The sequence below is a fragment of the Rana temporaria genome, chromosome 4, assembly GCF_905171775.1.
Source record: "Rana temporaria chromosome 4, aRanTem1.1, whole genome shotgun sequence".
NCBI lineage: Eukaryota > Metazoa > Chordata > Amphibia > Anura > Ranidae > Rana > Rana temporaria.
Genome location: NC_053492.1, coordinates 191,492,801 through 191,512,675, shown reverse-complemented (window position 1 = coordinate 191,512,675; position 19,875 = coordinate 191,492,801). Strand labels below are relative to the sequence as shown.

The following is a 19,875-nucleotide window of genomic DNA, read 5'->3' as shown; positions in this document are numbered from 1 at the left end:
AAGTGGTTAAACTAAAACAATGCTTGTTAAGAATATGGCCTTTTTTGGCCAGGTATGGTTATACAGTGAGGAAAATAAGTATTTGAACACCCTGCTATTTTGCAAGTTCTCCCACTTGGAAATCATGGAGGGGTCTGAAATTGTTATCGTAGGTGCATGTCCACTGTGAGAGACATAATCAAAAAAAAAATCCAGAAATCACAATGTATGATTTTTTTAACTATTTATTTGTATGATACAGCTGCAAATAAGTATTTGAACACCTGAGAAAATCAATGTTAATATTTGGTACAGTAGCCTTTGTTTGCAATTACAGAGGTCAAACGTTTCTTGTAGTTTTTCACCAGGTTTGCACACACTGGAGGAGGGATTTTGGCCCACTCCTCCACACAGATCTTCTCTAGATCAGTCAGGTTTCTGGGCTCTCGCTGAGAAACACGGAGTTTGAGCTCCCTCCAAAGATTCTCTATTGGGTTTAGGTCTGGAGACTGGCTAGGCCACGCCAGAACCTTGATATGCTTCTTACAGAGCCACTCCTTGGTTATCCTGGCTGTGTGCTTCGGGTCATTGTCATGTTGGAAGACCCAGCCTCGATCCATCTTCAAAGCTCTAACTGAGGGAAGGAGGTTGTTGCCCAAAATCTTGCAATACATGGCCCCGGTCATCCTCTCCTTAATACAGTGCAGTCGCCCTGTCCCATGTTCAGAAAAACACCCCCAAAGCATGATGCTACCACCCCCATGCTTCACAGTAGGGATGGTGTTCTTGGGATGGTACTCATCATTCTTCTTCCTCCAAACACGGTTAGTGGAATTATGACCAAAAAGTTCTATTTTGGTCTCATCTGACCACATGACTTTCTCCCATGACTCCTCTGGATCATCCAAATGGTCATTGGCAAACTTAAGACGGGCCTTGACATGTGCTGGTTTAAGCAGGGGAACCTTCCGTGCCATGCATGATTTCAAACCATGACGTCTTAGTGTATTACCAACAGTAACCTTGGAAACGGTGGTCCCAGCTCTTTTCAGGTCATTGACCAGCTCCTCCCGTGTAGTCCTGGGCTGATTTCTCACCTTTCTTAGGATCATTGAGACCCCACGAGGTGAGATTTTGCATGGAGCCCCAGTCCGAGGGAGATTGACAGTCATGTTTAGCTTCTTCCATTTTCTAATGATTGCTCCAACAGTGGACCTTTTTTCACCAAGCTGCTTGGCAATTTCCCCGTAGCCCTTTCCAGCCTTGTGGAGGTGTACAATTTTGTCTCTAGTGTCTTTGGACAGCTCTTTGGTCTTGGCCATGTTAGTAGTTGGATTCTTACTGATTGTATGGGGTGGACAGGTGTCTTTATGCAGCTAATGACCTCAAACAGGTGCATCTTATTTAGGATAATAAATGGAGTGGAGGTGGACATTTTAAAGGCAGACTAACAGGTCTTTGAGGGTCAGAATTCTAGCTGATAGACAGGTGTTCAAATACTTATTTGCAGCTGTATCATACAAATATATAGTTAAAAAATTATAAATTGTGATTTCTGGATTTTTTTTTTATTATTATGTCTCTCACAGTGGACATGCACCTACGATGACAATTTCAGACCCCTCCATGATTTCCAAGTGGGAGAACTTGCAAAATAGCAGGGTGTTCAAATACTTATTTTCCTCACTGTATGTCTAAGGCCTTGTACAGACGAGCAGACATGTCCGATGAAAACGGTCCGCGGACCGTTTTCATCGGACATGTCTGCTGGGAGGTTTTGGTCTGATGTGTGTACACACCATCAGACCAAATTCCCCGTGGACAGAAAACGCAGTGACGTGGCGGCGACGTGGCGGCGACGATGACGCAGCGACGTGCGCGAACCCGGAAGTTCAATGCTTCCACGCATGCGTCGAATCATTTCGACGCATGCGTCGAATCATTTCGGCGCATGCGCGGGATTTCAGGCCAGCGGACATGTCCGATGAGTTGTACTAACCATCGGACATGTCCGACGGACAGGTTTCCACCAGACAAGTTTCTTAGCATGCTAAGAAACTTTTGTCCACTGGAAACCTGTCCGCTAGCCCAGGAATCCGGTCCGCTAGGCCGTACACACGGTCAGACATGTCCGTGGAAACTGGTCCGCGGACCAGTTTTAGCAGACATGTTCGGTCATGTGTACGAGGCCTAATAGGAAACTTGTGCAATCAGACAGCTACCATTTTTTTTTTTAACTAAGAGATTAAGACATTAAAGCAATAGTTAAAGTCTTCTGATATTTATTTTACAATATAAATTGATTTTAACATTAAAAAAGATTTAACTACACATAGACATAAGTATATATATATATATATAAAGTCTTTAAAATAGATTGGCTCAGAAACAAGGCAGAGCAAAGGCGGACTGTTTGCTTTTCTCAACTCAAGTAACATTGATTTTAAACTTAGCCACACCTAGGTTTCTCCTGCCCATGGTGTAGTGTAATGAAGGGTTTACTTTAGCTAAACTTCAGATCTTAAGTTAACATGGTCACTAAAATTGAACTGTGAAATCCAGATTGCCTTTCCTCGCCAGCAGTTGTTACTATGGGCACAAGTTATTGGAACAAACAAAGCAAAAAAGGAGATTAGGATATTAAGATAATTGCAGTTCTACACTAGAAATATCAGCAAAACATAAACTCATTTAGAAATATGACTATTTGACTGAAGTCCCATTTAAGGCCAGAAAGCATTAATGCTTCAATCCAAATGTTCCTCTGAAACCACTTTTAATTCCTGGAAGTCATTTTATGAATAACTGGGTGGTTTGGGAGCAAGAGAAGTAAGTATGAATATCAGTATCTATTTTAGTAAAATACACGTCAAGGTTTCAAGGATAAAAAAAGAAAAAAATGAAATTAGGATTTAGCAACAAATTAAAATATATATGTTTTAAAGGTTAGATGTGTGTACTCAGCTGCAGTTAAAAAGCCTCCTGTAGCACAATGTGACTCATTTTAAAGGGAGCCTATCTGAATAGAAATAAGAGAGTTTTTTTTTTTAAATTCAATTTAAAGGTCATCATCGTTGATCTTTATCCAAAACAATTTGGGTTAGTGATTTATTAAAGTACCCACAGACATAAAATTGTGGTAGGGTGTACAAGTAGGATCTGACATCTGAAAGGTGAAGGTGATGTAACATAGCCTTCAAGGATGAGCCTGGGAAAGCTGGGGATTTCAGCACAATCTACTTAAAACAACTATGGATGTTGTACAGTAACAGGGGCGGACTGACAACTCATGGGGCCCCCGGGCAATAGAAGATTATGGGGCCCCCGGGCTTACAGATGGCCACCATGCCAAGAGGCAGTGCAGAGGCGGGGCAGCTAAAATCTCAGGATTTTCACATCAAAAGCATGTCGGTTTCAGAAATATCAGGGACAGATGTAAAAAAAACACAGGTTTTTACATACTGTCCCTAGTTTTACTGAGCCTGGCAACCCTGATGGGCCCCCCTAGTGGCATGGGGCCCTCGGGCAGTGCCCGGGTGCCTCAATGGTCAGTCCGCCCCTGTACAGCAATCAGTAATTTCACAGTAAAATTCTAAATTCTCTGCATAGTTAACCTATGCAGTAAAGGGTACCTACCAGACCTGTTTCTAAGTTAAAGTGGAGTTCCACCCATTTTTTTATGTTTGGCTGTGCTGCATGCCCTTAGCACATAGTTTTCACAATGGGCAAAATGTTTTATTTTTTTGGCTGGCAAATACCTTTTTTCCCGTTTTTTCTGCATAGCTTCCTGGTCCTAATAGCCTAGGCGATTACGTCACAAGGGTTCCTGGGATATCGGCGTCATGTATCCCTTGCGAATCACCTCCTACCAAAATCTTGCGTTTTTTGGGATAGAGAGAGGAGCTTTCAGAAGTCATTAGCGATGTCTGGGTGGGCGGGACAGAGCAGCTATCAACAACAGCCAGATATGTGGCTTCTTAAGAAAGGGGGCGGAGCCGCATGACGTAGCATAATCTAACTGTGTGGAGGGAGAGATAGGATCTTTCAGAAGTCATCGGCGATGTCTGGGTGGGCAGGACAGAGCAGCTATCGAACGCCAGCCAATAGAATGGGGTCAGGGTGGGCTGCTATGTGTATACAGGTCCGCCCCTTTCTTAAGAAGCCACATAATTGGCTGGCGTTCAATAGCTGTTCTGTCCTGCCCACCCAGACATCGCCGATGACTTCTGAAAGCTCCTCTCTCTCTCTCTCTCCCTGCACACAGTTAGATTGTTTTAGAATTATAAAAGAGTTAGATTTTTTGTAACCTAACTGTGTACAGGGAGAGAGGGAGAGAAGCTTTCAGAAGTCATCAGCGATGTCTGGGTGGGCGGGACAGAGCAGCCATCGAACGCCAGCCAATTATGTGGCTTCTTAAGAAAGGGGGCGGAGCCGCATACACATAGCGGCCCGCCATGACCCCATTCTATTGGCTGGGGTTCGATAGCTGCTCTGTCCCGCCAACCCAGACATAGTCAATGACCTCTGAAAGCTCTCTCTCTCCCTGCCCACAGATAGATTATGCTATGCGATTCGACTCCGCCCCCTTTCTTAAGAAGCCACATAATTGGCTGTTGTTCGATAGCTGCTCTGTCCTGCCCACTCGGACATCACTGAAAGGTTTGCTACACTACCCATCCCAGTGCTAACCTTTATGTCCTCATCTGCCACTCCTTACCAACCGCTTCTGGGTTTGATGAAAGTAATGGCGCGTACACATGGTCGTTTTTCGACATGACATTTTTTTTTGTTTTTCAGCATGTCCAAAAAACAAAGTTTTTCCAACTTCATCATTAAAAAAAATGTTGCCCACACACCATCGTTTTTGAAAAATGATAAACAAAGCGCGGTGACGTACAACACGTACGACGGCACTCTGAAGGGAAAGTTCTATTTGCCTTTGGGCTGCTTTTAGCTGATTCCTTGTTAGGAAAAGACGATTTGCGCTTTTTTGTCTGTTACAGCGTGATGAATGTGCTTACTCCATTATGAACGGTAGTTTTACCAGAACGAGCGCTCCCGTCTCATAACTCGCTTCTGGGCATGCGCGGGTTTTAGCCCGCACACGATCATTTTTTGCAACACGAAAAACAACATTTTAAAAAACGAAGCCGAAAAATGATGTGAAGCCCACACACAATGATTTTAAATGACGTTTTTAAAAATGACATTTTTTTTCATGCCGAAAAACGACCGTGTGTACGCGGCATTAGAATCATTTAACTCATTAAAGGCATTGTAAACCCTCTTGTTTTTTCACCTTAATGCATCCTATGCATTAGGGTGAAAAAACACCTTTCTGTGTCCGGCCCCCCAGCCCCCCTGTTTTACTTACCTGAGCCCCGAATTTCCGTGGGTACGATCCCACGTCACTCTCTCCATGACTCCTCGGATCTTTATTGGATAGATTGATAGCAGCGCAGCCATTGGCTCCCACTGCTGTCAATCAAATCAAATGATGTGGCTGCCAGAGGGGCGAGACCGAGTGTATGACACAGGAGCGCACCCGCAAGGTAACCCCCTCGGGAGAGAGCTTCCCAGAGGGGGTTATCTAATGCGGGGAGGAGCCGCGAGAGCCGCTGTGGGACCCCAGAAGAGGATGCAAAACAAACTGCACAGTGGAGGTAAGTTTGACATGTTTGTTATTTAAAAAAATAAAAACTTGAACCTATCACTTTAATGTAAGCCCAAGCTGTAATGTACTGTACATACCACTGGGTATTTCCTCATGCCAGCCTTGGCTTAAAGCATTGCAAATTTAGTGCACTGTGCTACTGTGCAGTGACATGAATGAAGTATCACTTTGTGCACTTCACGTAAAGTTCAAACAAATTCTAAACCTGCATCACGCCGTTCCTTGCCTTGTGAACAGGCTCTTATGTCTGATAATCCTTGGTAGTATATACTGTATAATTACATTGACTTTAACCGCTTGCCTACCGCCCACCGTCGTTTTACGTCGGCAAGTCGGCTCCCCTGCGCGAGAGCACGTAATATAACGTCAGCTCTCGCGCAGGCCACTAGGGGCGTGCGCGTGCCCCCCGCTCCCCCAGACTCCCATGTGCGTGCCCAGCGGGCACGATCGCCGCCGGGCACACACGATCGCTCGTTACAGAGCGGGGACCGGGAGCTGAGTGTGTAAACACACAGCTCCCGGTCCTGTCAGGGGGAGAAATGCTGATCTTCTGTTCATACAATGTATGAACACACCCAGGGACATACTTAACCCCTTCCCCACCCCCTAGTGTTAACCCCTTCACTGCCAGTGGCATTTTTATAGTAATCAATGCATTTTTATAGCACTGATCGCTATAAAAATGCCAATGGTCCCAAAAATGTGTCAAAAGTGTCCGAAGTGTCCGCCATAATGTCGCAGTACTGAAAAAAACCGCTGATCGCCGCCATTACTAGTAAAAAATAAATACTAATAAAAATGCCATAAAAATACCCCCTATTTTGGAAACGCTATAACTTTTGCGCAAACCAATCAATAAACGCTTATTGCGATTTTTTTTTTTATGAAAAATATGTAGAAGAATACGTATCGGCTTAAACTGAGGAAAAAAATGTTTTATATATTTTTGGGGGATATTTATTATAGCAAAAAGTAAAAAATATTATTTTTTTTCAAAATTGTCGCTCTATTTTTGTTTATATCGCAAAAACTAAAAACCGCAGAGGTGATCAAATACCACCAAAAGAAAGCTCTATTTGTGGGAAAAAAAGGACGCCAATTTTGTTTGGGAGCCACGTCGCACGACCGCGCAATTGTCAGTTAAAGCAACGCAGTGCCGAATCGCAAAAAAGTGCTCTGGTCTTTGGGCAGCAATATGGTTCGGGGGTTAAGTGGTTAAAATGCTGCAATACTGACAATATTGCAGCAGACTTTTTATAAAGACTACTTACAAACATATTGGGCTTAATTTACTAAATGATATGTACTGTGACAGGACGAGTCTCTGTGAGAAGATAGTAAAAGGTGACACAAGATTTACATTTAGAGTTAATGTGGCGTTCCAGACTAATGTTTCTGGACAGAGAAAGCTGTGGATTCTGCAACGCTGGATCGGATCAGTCAATCCTGTGTTTGGGTCTTGCTAGACACCTTCAACCTGGCTGAGTACAAAGGTGTACAGTGTTGTTATATACTCAGGTCTGAGTATATAGTATATAGTATAGCAGTTTGGAGACAGCTCCCAGTGGGGGAGATGGAAGGTCTCATCAACAGGCCAGAGGGCCCAGCCCAACAGCCAATAGACAAAGGGTCTCAGTTCCTGGAGTCAGATTGGCTGCTATCAGGATGTCAGGAGAATCCCAATCCACTGGCCAGAGGTGGGCCGTGCAGCAGAGTGCTGTGGCCAAGTAACCAAGAGAGTTGGACAACATAGTCAGAGAGACTGGCAGAGGTGGCTGTCCATTAAGCGCCACCCCCCATCCATCATCATCCCCCCTCCCATCCCTGAGTCAGGCCCTTTGCAGGATGGCGGGGGTGTTGCACAGGCTGCAGTGTAGATATGTGTTTTTTACCACCAAATTTGGTTTGCGGTGGAATGTACACATCTGCATCAATATACCAGCTAAGCCATGGCAAGCATGGTTTTCTAATTTTTTTTGGGGTCTATCCAGCCACTGTTGGCATTTTAAAATACAAATATTATGTAGGAAGAAAATGGATCAAATGCACATGGCTGTTTTAAAAAAGATTTGTAAAAAATAATTGTATTTGGAATAGAGATTCCAATTATAATTATGCATGAGGTGCCTTTTTCATAGTATTGCAGTATAGTGATTTTTTTATTTTGTTTCTGCCTCCAAGTGAAGTCTGTGAAGTGCAACGCTGTAGGATTCTCATGTGTTCCTCTATTTCAAACTGCCTTGTAGTATCTTATCAGTTTGGGTATGCAGCATGTTACTGGCTCAATAAAGTGGTACTTATGTTTGACATAGCAATGGTTCCTTTGCTGGAGTAGTATGTCCCCCACAAATCATAATCAAGAATGGATCCCATTTAATGTTCTCGGTTATAGGATGTCTAATGATAGCCAGGGTTCTGTTGGAGACTTGGATGAAGAAGCATTTCCACAACAATCTGCAAATCCCCTGCAAAAAAGGGGATCACATGAACTGCATTTGTTTGCAATTCGAACTGCAATAGATGAGACAGAGCTTATATATTTCTATGCTTAAAGGGGTTGTAAAGGTTCGTTTTTTTTATTTTCTAAATAGGTTCCTTTAAGCTAGTGCATTGTTGGTTCACTTACCTTTTCCTTCGATTTCCCTTTTAAATGTTTTTTTCTTTGTCTGAATTTCTCACTTCCTGTTTCTCCTGAGTAAACTTCACACCATCATCATGGGGTGGAAAGTCAGTCAAAACTGAGGAGGAACAGGAAGTGAGAAATTCAGACAAAGAAAACAAAGAAAAAAAAATTTAGAAGGGAAATTGAAGGAAAAGGTAAGTGAACCAACAATGCATCCTCTGATGAAGTCACGTGACGCAACGCGTAAGGATACCCAAGCGTGACCGGAAGTGACGTGGAGCCCCGTCCGACCGGAGTTTTCGTTAGTCGCGTTTTTAATTTATGCTTGTAAGCAGCTTTTGTTTTTAATAAAATTCTCTGCTTTGATTTACTTCACGATGGTCGCTATTCTTCTGTTTCCCCTATACTGATCTCGGGATCCCACGGCAAGTCTCCATTTTGTTGGAGACCAGGAGTCACATCGTAGATATCAGAACGCTGCAGTATCTGGGGATTCATCAAGTTTGGCTGCAGTCACCTAAGGCTATAAATCCACAAGGGGGAGGTAAGCGCTCTGTGAGCTCACCATCTAAGAAGATCCATCTGTGAAACATCTGTGTGTTACTTTTGGAAGCATTGATCTGACAGATATTATATTGGACATTTTTATTTATATATTTATACATATTCACCTCTATTGATTTTTGGTCTGTAGTATTCAATACAATTTCATATCACTTGTATATACCTTTTTTTTTTGTTTTATTTGATTTGTAGCACATGGCACGGATATGTCTATAATGATATCATTTATGAATTGCATTCTGTACACGATTTAGTGTATTGAGGATTGCGTTCATCACACACTTTTTTCTTTCTCTTCTTAGAGGGTTTCAGCTCCCACTTCCTCCCCTGGGCACCGCGGCGCCGGAAGGAGACCTTTCTCTTCCCCTCCCTCTCAGCAATTATCTAGGACACGTCACATGTCCCAGATGATTTCTTGGCCAATCAGAGTGGCTTGCACATGCGCAGTGCGCTCCTGTCTGTGAAGCCACAGCCGGGGCGCCCACAGTAGTGATGCCGGCGCCGCAGAGAGAAGGAGGAGACCAGCAGGGCTTAGTTCCCCTGCATCGCTGGACCCTGGGACAGGTAAGGCCGCATACACACGATCAGTCCATCCGATGAGAACGGTCCTTCGGACCGTTGTCATTGGTTAACCGATGAAGCTGACTGATGGTCTGATGTGCCTACACACCATAGGTTAAAAACCGATCGTGTCAGAACGCGGTGACGTAAAACACAACGACGTGCTAAAAAAATGAAGTTCAATGCTTCCAAGCATGCGTCGACTTGATTCTGAGCATGCGTGGATTTTTAACCGATGCTTTTGCATACTAACCATTGGTTTTGACCTATCGGTTAGGCATCCATCGGTTCAATTTTAAAGCAAGTTCTAAATTTTTGGACCGAAGGTTAACTGACTGATGGGGCCCACATACGATCGGTTTGGACCGATGAAAAGGTCCTTCAGTCCGTTTTCATCGGTTTTGACCGATCGTGTGTCAGCAACTGCAATATTTTTATTTGTGTAGGAACTCCGCTTTAAGGTGATCCCTGAAAACTCATCTCTTTTTATACAAATCTATCCCACCTCCACCAAAACCTGTGCTTCTACTCCATCAGTTTATTCCTTGTAGCTATTACTTTTTTTTATCACTTGCCCCTCTCTTTTAGATTGTAGGCTTTTACAATCAGGGCACCACTAATCCTCTTCTTTTGAATTATATTGTAACTGTTCTGTCTCACTTTACTTTGTAAAGAAATACGCAAACTGTTGGCACTGTAAAAATCCTGTATAATAATAATAATAATAATTCTAATAATAATAATCATCATCTATGCAAGATGTGCTTCTGGCACTGTAACAGCAGAACTGATTGTATTTCTGGTAGTGTCACTACAGAACTGATTTGACCTCTGCAGATTTGTTTCTGGTGGTGTCATGGCGGAACTGATTGTATTTCTGGTAGTATCACTACAAAATTGGTTGTAAATCTATAAATGTATTTCTGTTGGTTTCACTGCTGAGTCTCTAAAGATATATTTTTAGCAGTGTAAGTATGGTACTGATTGTGTCTCCAGTGCTGTTGGTGAAGGCAGAGGTTGGAATTTCTAACCCCCCCAAGTGTTTTCAGAGATGTTGGTTTTACAAGAATGGGCTACATTGGGAAATCTCTGTATGGGGATTGGAGTGTTTAGACTGAAGTAAGTAGATTTAATCAAATTAGCCATGCCTGTTCTTTGAATTAGCTTTATACACCACTTGAGGATCACGCTTGTAAGCTTCTATGAGGGTTGACATCTTTTGTTCCAGGTCAGCAACTCAGACAGCGTTAAATCCAATGCATTAGAATGGCAGTGATAGAAATAGCATTTTTAAAAGTACAGTTCAATAATGGTAGCCTCTATAATTCTCTCATGAGAGAGTTTCTTTAAGCAAGCAGCTAAGCTTCAAGTCATGCCTAAACCCACTAAGGCATTCTAGAAGCTTATTTAAAGTGACAGAACTCAAATCAAAGCCCAATTCCAGAAAACATGTTAATGGCCGTCTTAACTCACAGAGGTGGTTTGAATGATGCTGGGGACCAGCCCTTAGCTCTATGTTTAATTTTCTTAAACTAGAAGTGAAGATTAGAAATGACACCACCACCAAGGTCTTCTGGCTGCTCTTCCTGACAGCTCATTCAAACTCCAGGCACACAAAAAAGAAAGGAATGCCTACACTCAATGCAAGTTTATTGAATGAGGGTGTACAAATAAAACTTTGGTGGACTTAAATGTAGGAAAAAATCAACACTGCTAGCCAACATTGTCAATGGCCTTGACTCCTTGACTTCCTCTCTCTAAGCTGTGCAAGACTTCTCAGAGATAGTTTGCTACCAAATAAGAAAATCATCAAGCTAGAAGAGCTATCTTTATTCAGCTCCTTCATAGCCACAATATTCACACACTACTAGAAGGAGTAATGAAAAACTTCCTGGCCTTTGCCAGCATTCTTGTACCTAAATTGTTCTTACAGTCAGCATTGCAGTCTATGCATCCTTGCTAAGCGACTTCAGTATTGATTTTGCATTGCTGTTCACTCACTTTCATTCCAGGGCTGCATACACCAAACAAAGATTGCTTCCACCTGCCTAAATCTTTATAAAGGTTCTTTAAAGATATGAACCAAGCAAATATACAGGCATACGTACCCCACTTTTAAGTACACAATGGGGTTTATTTACTAAAGCTGGAAAGTGCAAAATCAGGCTCACTTCTGCATAAAAAACAAGCACTTATGTTGGACGAGAAGGCCTGCTCGCAGTCTCCACTCAAATTGATCCCAAATGTGTTTGGGTTGAGGCCAGTCAAGTTCCTCCACCCCAAACTTGATCATTCATGTCTTTTTGGACACTTGTTTGTGTATTGGTGCGCAATCATGTTGGAACAGGAAGGGGCCATCCCCAAACTGTTTCCACAAGGTTGGGAGCATGAAATTGTCCAAAATATCTTGGTATGCTGACTCCTTAGGAGTTCCCTTCACTGGAACTAAGGGGCCAAGCCCAACCCATAAAAAACCACCCCACACCATAATCCCCTCTCCACCAAATGATTTGGACCAATGCACAAAGCACATAGTTAGTCAGGTTGAAAAAAGACACAAGTCCATCCAGTTCAACCACAAAAAAATAAACAAACAAAATAAAAAACACAGTACAATCCCATACACCCAACTCCATACCCACAGTTGATCCAGAGGAAGGCAAAAAACCCCAGCAGAGCATGATCCAATTTGCTACAGCAGGGGAAAAAATTCCTTCCTGATCCCCCGAGAGGCAATCGGATTTACCCTGGATCAACTTTACCTACAAATCTTAGTACTCAGTTATTTTATGTACATTTCGGAAAGTATCCGGGCCTTTCTTAAAGCAATCTACTGAGCTGGCCAGAACCACGTCTGGAGGGAGTCTGTTCCACATTTTCACAGCTCTTACTGTGAAAAAACCTTTCCGTATTTGGAGGTGAAATCTCTTTTCCTCTAGACGTAAAGAGTGCCCCCTTGTCCTCAGTGTTGACCGTAAAGTGAATAACTCAACACCAAGTCCACTGTATGGACCTCTTATATATTTGTACATGTTGGTCATATCCCCCCTAATTCTCCTCTTCTCAAGAGTGAATAGATTTAGTTCTTCTAATCTTTCCTCATAGCTGAGCTCCTCCATGCCTCTTATCAGTTTGGTTGCCCTTCTCTGCACTTTCTCCAGTTCTCCGATATCCAAGGTCAATAAAGATATGGAGGAGCAAGTTTGGGGTTGAGGAACTTGACTGGCTTGCACAGAGTCTTGACCTCAACCCAATAGAACATCTTTGGGATGAATTAGAGCGGAGACTGCGAGCTAGGCCTTCTTGTCCACATTAGTGCCTGACCTCACCAGGGGCAGATCCAGAGTCTAGTCTTGGGAGGGGCACTGCCAGAAAATAAGGTGTTGCTTACAGAACACATTTGTATTAAAATATATGTATTTAACATATCATACAGTCCTAACCTTGTTTAAAACAGTGACGCTGTTTTAAAGTGTTAGATGCATCCCCATGCAGGCATCCCATTTATTTGTATTTTGGGACATAGCTGGCTGCACGGACACAGACGTTATGTCCTAATATGATATGCTGGTGTGGATCCCTGAAGGCACCCTGCATGCATTCTGGGACCCACACACAACATATTGGGACACAATAGCTGTGTGTGTCATAGAAATAAATGGGACGCCGGCACAGGGATATGTGCAACACTTTATGAGACATTCCTTTATGTCATTCCTTTTAGTATGTCCCACACTTTATTCATCCCCAAGCCAGTAAAAGACAGCCTGCATGTTAGACGCATTTCTGCAGCACGCTCCCTGTGTGAATGAGGCCTAAAGATGAATATTACTGTCATTCTATATCATCATTATCATCATGATAATCACACAATACAGGTGCTGTGGCTCATGATGATAATGATGATTGGTTATTGTAATATGCAGCATGGAGGGGGTTAATGTACTCACTGACGCATTAGTGACCATGGCATCTAATTAACCCCTTTGTGCTGCATTAGTAGCAGTGTTTTTTTTTCAACCCCTTCATGCTGCAGCATAAAAGCGGTTAATTAACATTGATGGTGCCACTGCCACTAATGCAGCACAAAGGGGTTAATTAATTGCCATTGGTCACTAATGCGTCAGTGAGTACATTAACCCCCTCCATGCTGCATATTACAATTACCATTGTAACTGAATTATCTCCCATCCCCCCTCCTCCCCTCCCCTCCAAGTGTTAACCACTTCAGCAGTTTACACAGATAAAGACAGCTAAGGCACTGTTGTGTTAAGTAGTTAAGGCAGTTATGTGATCACTCACTTGCAGACAGTGCAGACGGCTCTGGCTACAGGTCGGCAGCATCTTGTCTTCAATCTCGCGCTCCCTGCCTCTGAATTGTGAAGTCACACCAGCCGGGACTAGGGAGCTCCTGTTGGGTGGAGATCAGTCCGCCTGACAGGGAAGTAACTGCTTAGAAAGCCAGGAGCATGTTGGGCACAAGCGCACTGCTCTGCTCCAGCTCTGCCAATAATATTTCACACAGTGTGTAGCGGCGACCCCAGTATCACCGCGGTCTATACCCCCATAATGACGCTACTGCCTGGGCCCCTCTAAATTAACTGATGGGGCACAATGAATATGTCTTAAGCCATCTGGGAGCCGGGAGGAGTGGGGGAAGCAGAAATAAAGTCCCTGCAACTGTATTTAGACGATACCTCACCAAACGTAAATAGGTAGCGGAGGGAGAGAAAGCCTTGGAGTCAAATATTTTTGGGGGGGCAATTTTCCCGTTGCCCCCCCCTGGATCCGCCCCTGGACCTCACAAATGCTCTTCTGGAAGAATGGTGAAACACTCCCATAGACACACTCTTAAACGTTGTGGACAGCCTTTCCAGAAGAGTTGAAGCTGTTATAGTTGCAAAGGGTGGGCCAACTCAATATTGAACTGTACGGACAAAGACTTGGATGCCATTAAAGTTCATGTGCGTGTAAAGGCAGGCGTCCCAAAACTCTGTAATATAGTGTATATCTAGTTTTACCTTTATACATTGTTTGTGCTGGTTGTGCATCTTTTGAAGAACCACTAACACCCTCAACCAACACATTTGGTTTTTTCTTTTCTCCTGTATGTTTCGCCTATCTATCTTGCATATATAAATAAACTATTCTTCTAATTTTCCGTAACTACATCCCTTTGCAGAATTTAATATTCTTTCTACGTGGCATCTTTGCTCTTGTGTCCTATCCCACAAGTATGTGTTTTGACTGTCTCAAAAGGTTAAAAAAAAAGGAAAATATGTGTCAGGGAAGACATATATCATATCAGTTACCCAATAATATTAACCAGGGTCACTTTATGTTTTCTTTTAGTATATGCCCAATCCCTCCATTTGTTTATCCATGTTTGTGTCGTTAGCTCATATTCCTTTCCTTTGCTTGCATTATACTTCAGTTTATATATTTATTCTTCGTTACATGAAATCTAAATGTGATTTTTAATCTAAATAGAAATTTCCTATTTCTGCTGACTCAAGACTGTGTCATAATCATGCGCTCCACCTAAAGCCCCTGTTTAACAGAGTTGATTTATAAAGGTAATGTGTAATTTTTGTTTAGGTGGACACTAGAACTGCAAGGCTTACAATATTGCAACAGTTCAATAATTACAGCATTTTATTTTGGAAGCCCTAATATTGTAAGTGCAACTGGTAGATATTGATCTATTTGGAAATCTAGCTAAGATCCACACCTGAATAGTCTTATATTTCACACTCATGTGTACATTTCAGGTGAAGAAACTGACCTGCAATTCATTCTGATTCGGACAATACTTTCCAGGTAAATCATAATTTACCACTGCTATAGTGTACCAATGGATGTAATTAGCCATCATTCATGAGGTACATAAAACCAAGGAATATTCAAAAGGATCCCAATAAACCTGCATGTGTTACATGTCAATATAGAGATATTGGTATTTATATCTCTGCAACATCATCTTCCTCTCCTTTTGGCAATGTATTCTCATGTAGATCCATTAAAAATGCAGGCATTATATTAGAATGAGAATCCTAAATCTAAAATTTTACAAGTCTATTATCTCCTGTGCTTCTCTTTTTTTATGTCATAAAGTGGGAAATAAAATAAACTTTAACCACAATATAAAATATACAGTATGTACAAATATACAGTATATGGTATGCGACACAAACTGTCATCTATTTCAGAACATGTTTAAAGGAAAATCAACTATTAGTATACAGTAACTAAAAATAAGATGGATCTGGAATAATTTCAACAAGCAGAAGAAAGAAATAAGAAAAAAAAAGTATGAACCACAATCCAAATTCAGCATAGAGTTTGATTCTATCATTTTTATTTTAGTTCCAAAAAGCTAACCCATTTCCTGAGGTTTGGATATGTCAAATAAAATGCTGGGGTAAAAATGAAATAAGAATTGTAATTACAGATTATTTGCGATGAGGCACTAACACAGTTGAAATAACTCTACTGCATTTGCCACTGTACCAATTTTTTCCCCAAAAAATTATAATAATATCAATATATATACACACATTTATATATATATATATATATATATATATATATATATATATATATATATATATATATATATATATATATATATATATATATACACACATACGGTCAGCAATGGCTACTGATCATTTTCTACAAAAGCAGCAGGCATCTATTTCCTTAGATGATCAAATATCCTATGCAAAAAAAAAAAAGAGGAAACAAAGGTAAAAGGATGAAAGACACAGTGGAAGTACAGTCTTAAAATAAAGATCAGTGGAAAATCCAGAAAAAAAATGATGTAAGAAAGACCTAGGCAGGGATTGGAGTGAGGAGGCTGGATCAGGGTCTATAAATTCTCACAGAAAAAGCTCAAAAAAGCAAAGATTAGACAGGAGGAGGAGGAGGAGACACAAGCACACAGAGCAGACATAAACTTTCAATTAGTTGAATTCTATTCAAGGTAAGCAGCAGGGGGATTAACTGCGTGCTAAATGGTCTTCTGTATTTCATAAACTACATGCATGTTATTACTGTATATTGCTTATATAGTATCATTTATTGAACAATTACACCTGGACTGTTATCTAGTTTTTTTAAAGAAATCTACTAGGACAGATAAAAAAAACATTATTTGATATATTAGAGTGTTTTTTTAGTTGTTATTTAATTATCAGTCAAAATGTTAAGGTTTGATCGTATATAAACCAGAACATGTTTGTTGAGTTTTTTGTTATCTGTGTTTATTGTTAACTAAAACATTTTTTTGTATCTTTCTTGTTTTTTACTATAAATCTCTGAAGAGATGTTTGATCTTGAATGATTTTAAACCTGATAAGTATGTTCCATACATTGATTCCTAATATTAAGCATGTTCTGTGTATAGTACTATTCCTATAAATGTACTAGTGAAGATCAAAAATATTTTGGTTCAATAAATAAATATAAGAAAAAAGGCAACCTGATTGATAGGAACCTGGATCTACTTCCTTGTGTCAGAATTGTATTTATCGCAATCTGATACTTGGCAGGGAGAGCCTTGTTCACTTTAATTATGGCATCATATGCAAGGGAAAAAAGCTATTTTAATTTTTATTTTTTTATTCCTATAAAGTTAACAGAGTTTTATTCTGAAGCCACCAATGTTCCCAGTCACGATAAAATATATTTATTAATCTTTGCACAATTAAATTCTAAAATAGTAAGGAATGAACTGCTGAAGGAGTATCTATTCTGTATGTGCAACCCAGTCTGGTTAAGAACTGACTTCCCCCAGAACCTGACTGTATATTAAAGTGCAAACAGCCTAGAATTGAAATGACTCCTATATCATATCAGAAAAGTATTTTACATGTGCTAAGCTGGCTTTACAAATGTTTCTTACTGCCTATGGATTTCCAGGTCTGTTTATTAAAAGGCATACAAAATGATGTAATCTTCATATGAAGTGGAGGCTACATTGATTCCAGGTGGCAGCTTTGCTAGTCATATTTCATTTTTATAATTCAGCTATGGTATCCGCAACTACGAGAAGTGTGTAAACATTGCACAGAATAAAACAAGTAGATTAAACCATGTTATTGTATTTGTAGAATAATGTCATGTTTTTATAGTTTTTGTGGACTAACTAAAAATATAAACTCCAAAATAGGACTAGACTACAAAACAATGCATTACATGTTTCAATAACTATCATAGAAAGATGTATAATAAATTGGAGCAGTATTGAGAAACAACAGAAGAATGTACCTTGCCTATGAAAACTTACAATCTAGATCAGTGTTTCTCAAGATCAGTCCTCAAGGCGCCCCAACAGGTCATGTTTTCAGGATTTCCCACAGATGAAACGGCTGTGGTAATTACTAAGGCAGTGAAACTGATCAAATCACATATGTTCAATAATGGAAAGCCTGAAAACATGACCTTATGATGCGCCTTGAGGACTGGACTTTTTGGAGAAACACTAGTGTTTCGGTAAGCGGTAAGGGAATAAGCAAACGTTAAAGAAGGTTGCAATTTGGCTGGTTTACTAAAGAAGGAGTCAAGAATTTTCAAGTGACGTAGCTTCATTAGCGAAGTTATGTCAACGAAATATGAGCAAGACAAAATCATGTTTCTTTTTTTTCTTTTTTTATTTACCTGCACATAATTGAATATTTAAAAGGCAAGCAGCCTGACATTGCTAAGTGAGCATTCCCGATTCTTTTAAATCAACCACAGCGCATTCACTATTTGAAATTAGAGGAGGAAGCAGTGACAAAAGGTGGAGAATTTTTTTTCATCAATGAACACTTGGCAGTCCTGAAAAGTTTCAGTTTATACATCCTATGATTTAAAAAACGTTATACTGAAAGCGTTATTAAACCCCAAAATGTTTTTTTATATATTGCAGCTTACCAATCATTAGATGTGGTAGCTGTGTTCTTTTTTTATGTTTTTTTTACCCTTTGTTTTCACCTGGCGAACAACATACCTTCCTTTTTTTATATATTGCAGCTTACCAATCATTAGATGTGGTAGCTGTGTTCTTTTTTTACATTTTTTTACCCTCTGTTTTCACCTGGCAAACAACATACCTGTATTTGAGTGCCGGAGCACAGGAGGCAAAGCAGAAAATAGCATTGTTAATTTGGGAGGAGGGGAGTGTAATGCCGTGTACACACAATCGGAATTCCGACGAAAAAAATAGAACATGTTCTATATCTAAACTCTGATGGAATTCATCGGAATTTCCGATGAAAAACTCCTTTGGGGCTACACACGATCGGAAAATCCGATGGAAAAAGTCCATCGGAAATTCCAATTGTGTGTACGGGGCATTAGATGTACTAGCAGATTTCGATATCCCAACAAAATGAAGCGAAACTCCAGCTAACACTGCAGTTACATAAGCAATTTCAGCAAACTTAATTTAGGATAAAGGTTTTACATAGTGGTAAAGAGTTTTACATTCAGCGGTAAATGGTTTGTATCAACACTGATACATTTTCAGGAGAGCTTGTTCTGTTGAAATACAACATATTTACTGGCTGGATCACCAGGGGACTAAGCAGCCTACTATTGAACTTTATGAAATGTCTGTGTGACATCTCAATACAGTTTTGTTAAAAAAAGGAAACAATGCCATCTGCTGAGATCAGTGCACCATCACTATGCTGAGCTCAGCCAGACCGCACTGATGCGTTGCAAGGCATCGGCTAGTGTGAACCAGCCTATCATAGGATATACTGTAGACTTTTAGAGTGCCAGGGACAGATTAGAAAATGGAAAAAAAATGATTAGAAAACCCTCAAAGTACAGCTTGAACCAGACAAAATCAAAGGACATGAAGTTATTTTGAATTCAGCTAGATGATATATGGACCATAACCAATGAACTCAAATTACTATAATAATAATATATATTGTGATTTTCCGCTATCCTATCTGTTTTGACCTGAAAACATAAACAAAAGTTTAAAATTAAAAATGCAATATTTCTACTGATAAACAAAATCGATATTTTTTGAATCTCACAAATTAAGGAGTTTGTAAAATGAAGTTTTACTGTACAAAAATGGCAACCACCCAAATCTATAACTGGCACATCGCAAAAACAAACAAATGATTTCCCAGCACACTTACCAGCCAGCCTGCAGAGCAACCAAATTGACCCTGTCTTATGCCCTGTACACACGATCGGTCAATCCGATGAGAACGGTCTGATGGATTTTTCCATCAGTTAACCGATGAAGCTGACTGATGGTCAGTCGTGCCTACACACCATCGGTTAAAAAAACTATCGTGTCAGAACGCGGTCATGTAAACCACGTACGACGGCACTATAAAGGGGAAGTTCAAATCCAATGGCACTACCCTTGGGGCTGCTTTTGCTGATTCCGTGTTACCGCGTGTTAGTAAAAGTTTGGTTAGACCCGATTCACGCTTTTCTGTCTGTTATAGCGTGATAAATG

General features: G+C 40.7%; 1 protein-coding gene across 1 annotated transcript in view; it reads left to right on the top strand.

Annotated features, from left to right (window-relative positions):
• The first annotated feature begins 16,312 nt into the window (after positions 1–16,312).
• The window catches only part of OSTN (osteocrin), an 82,453-nt gene continuing 78,890 nt past the window's right edge, over positions 16,313–19,875 (top strand). The window contains exon 1 of the mRNA XM_040349566.1: positions 16,313–16,386. The gene's annotated coding sequence lies outside the window, so the exon portion shown is untranslated. The remainder of the gene's footprint in view (positions 16,387–19,875) is intronic.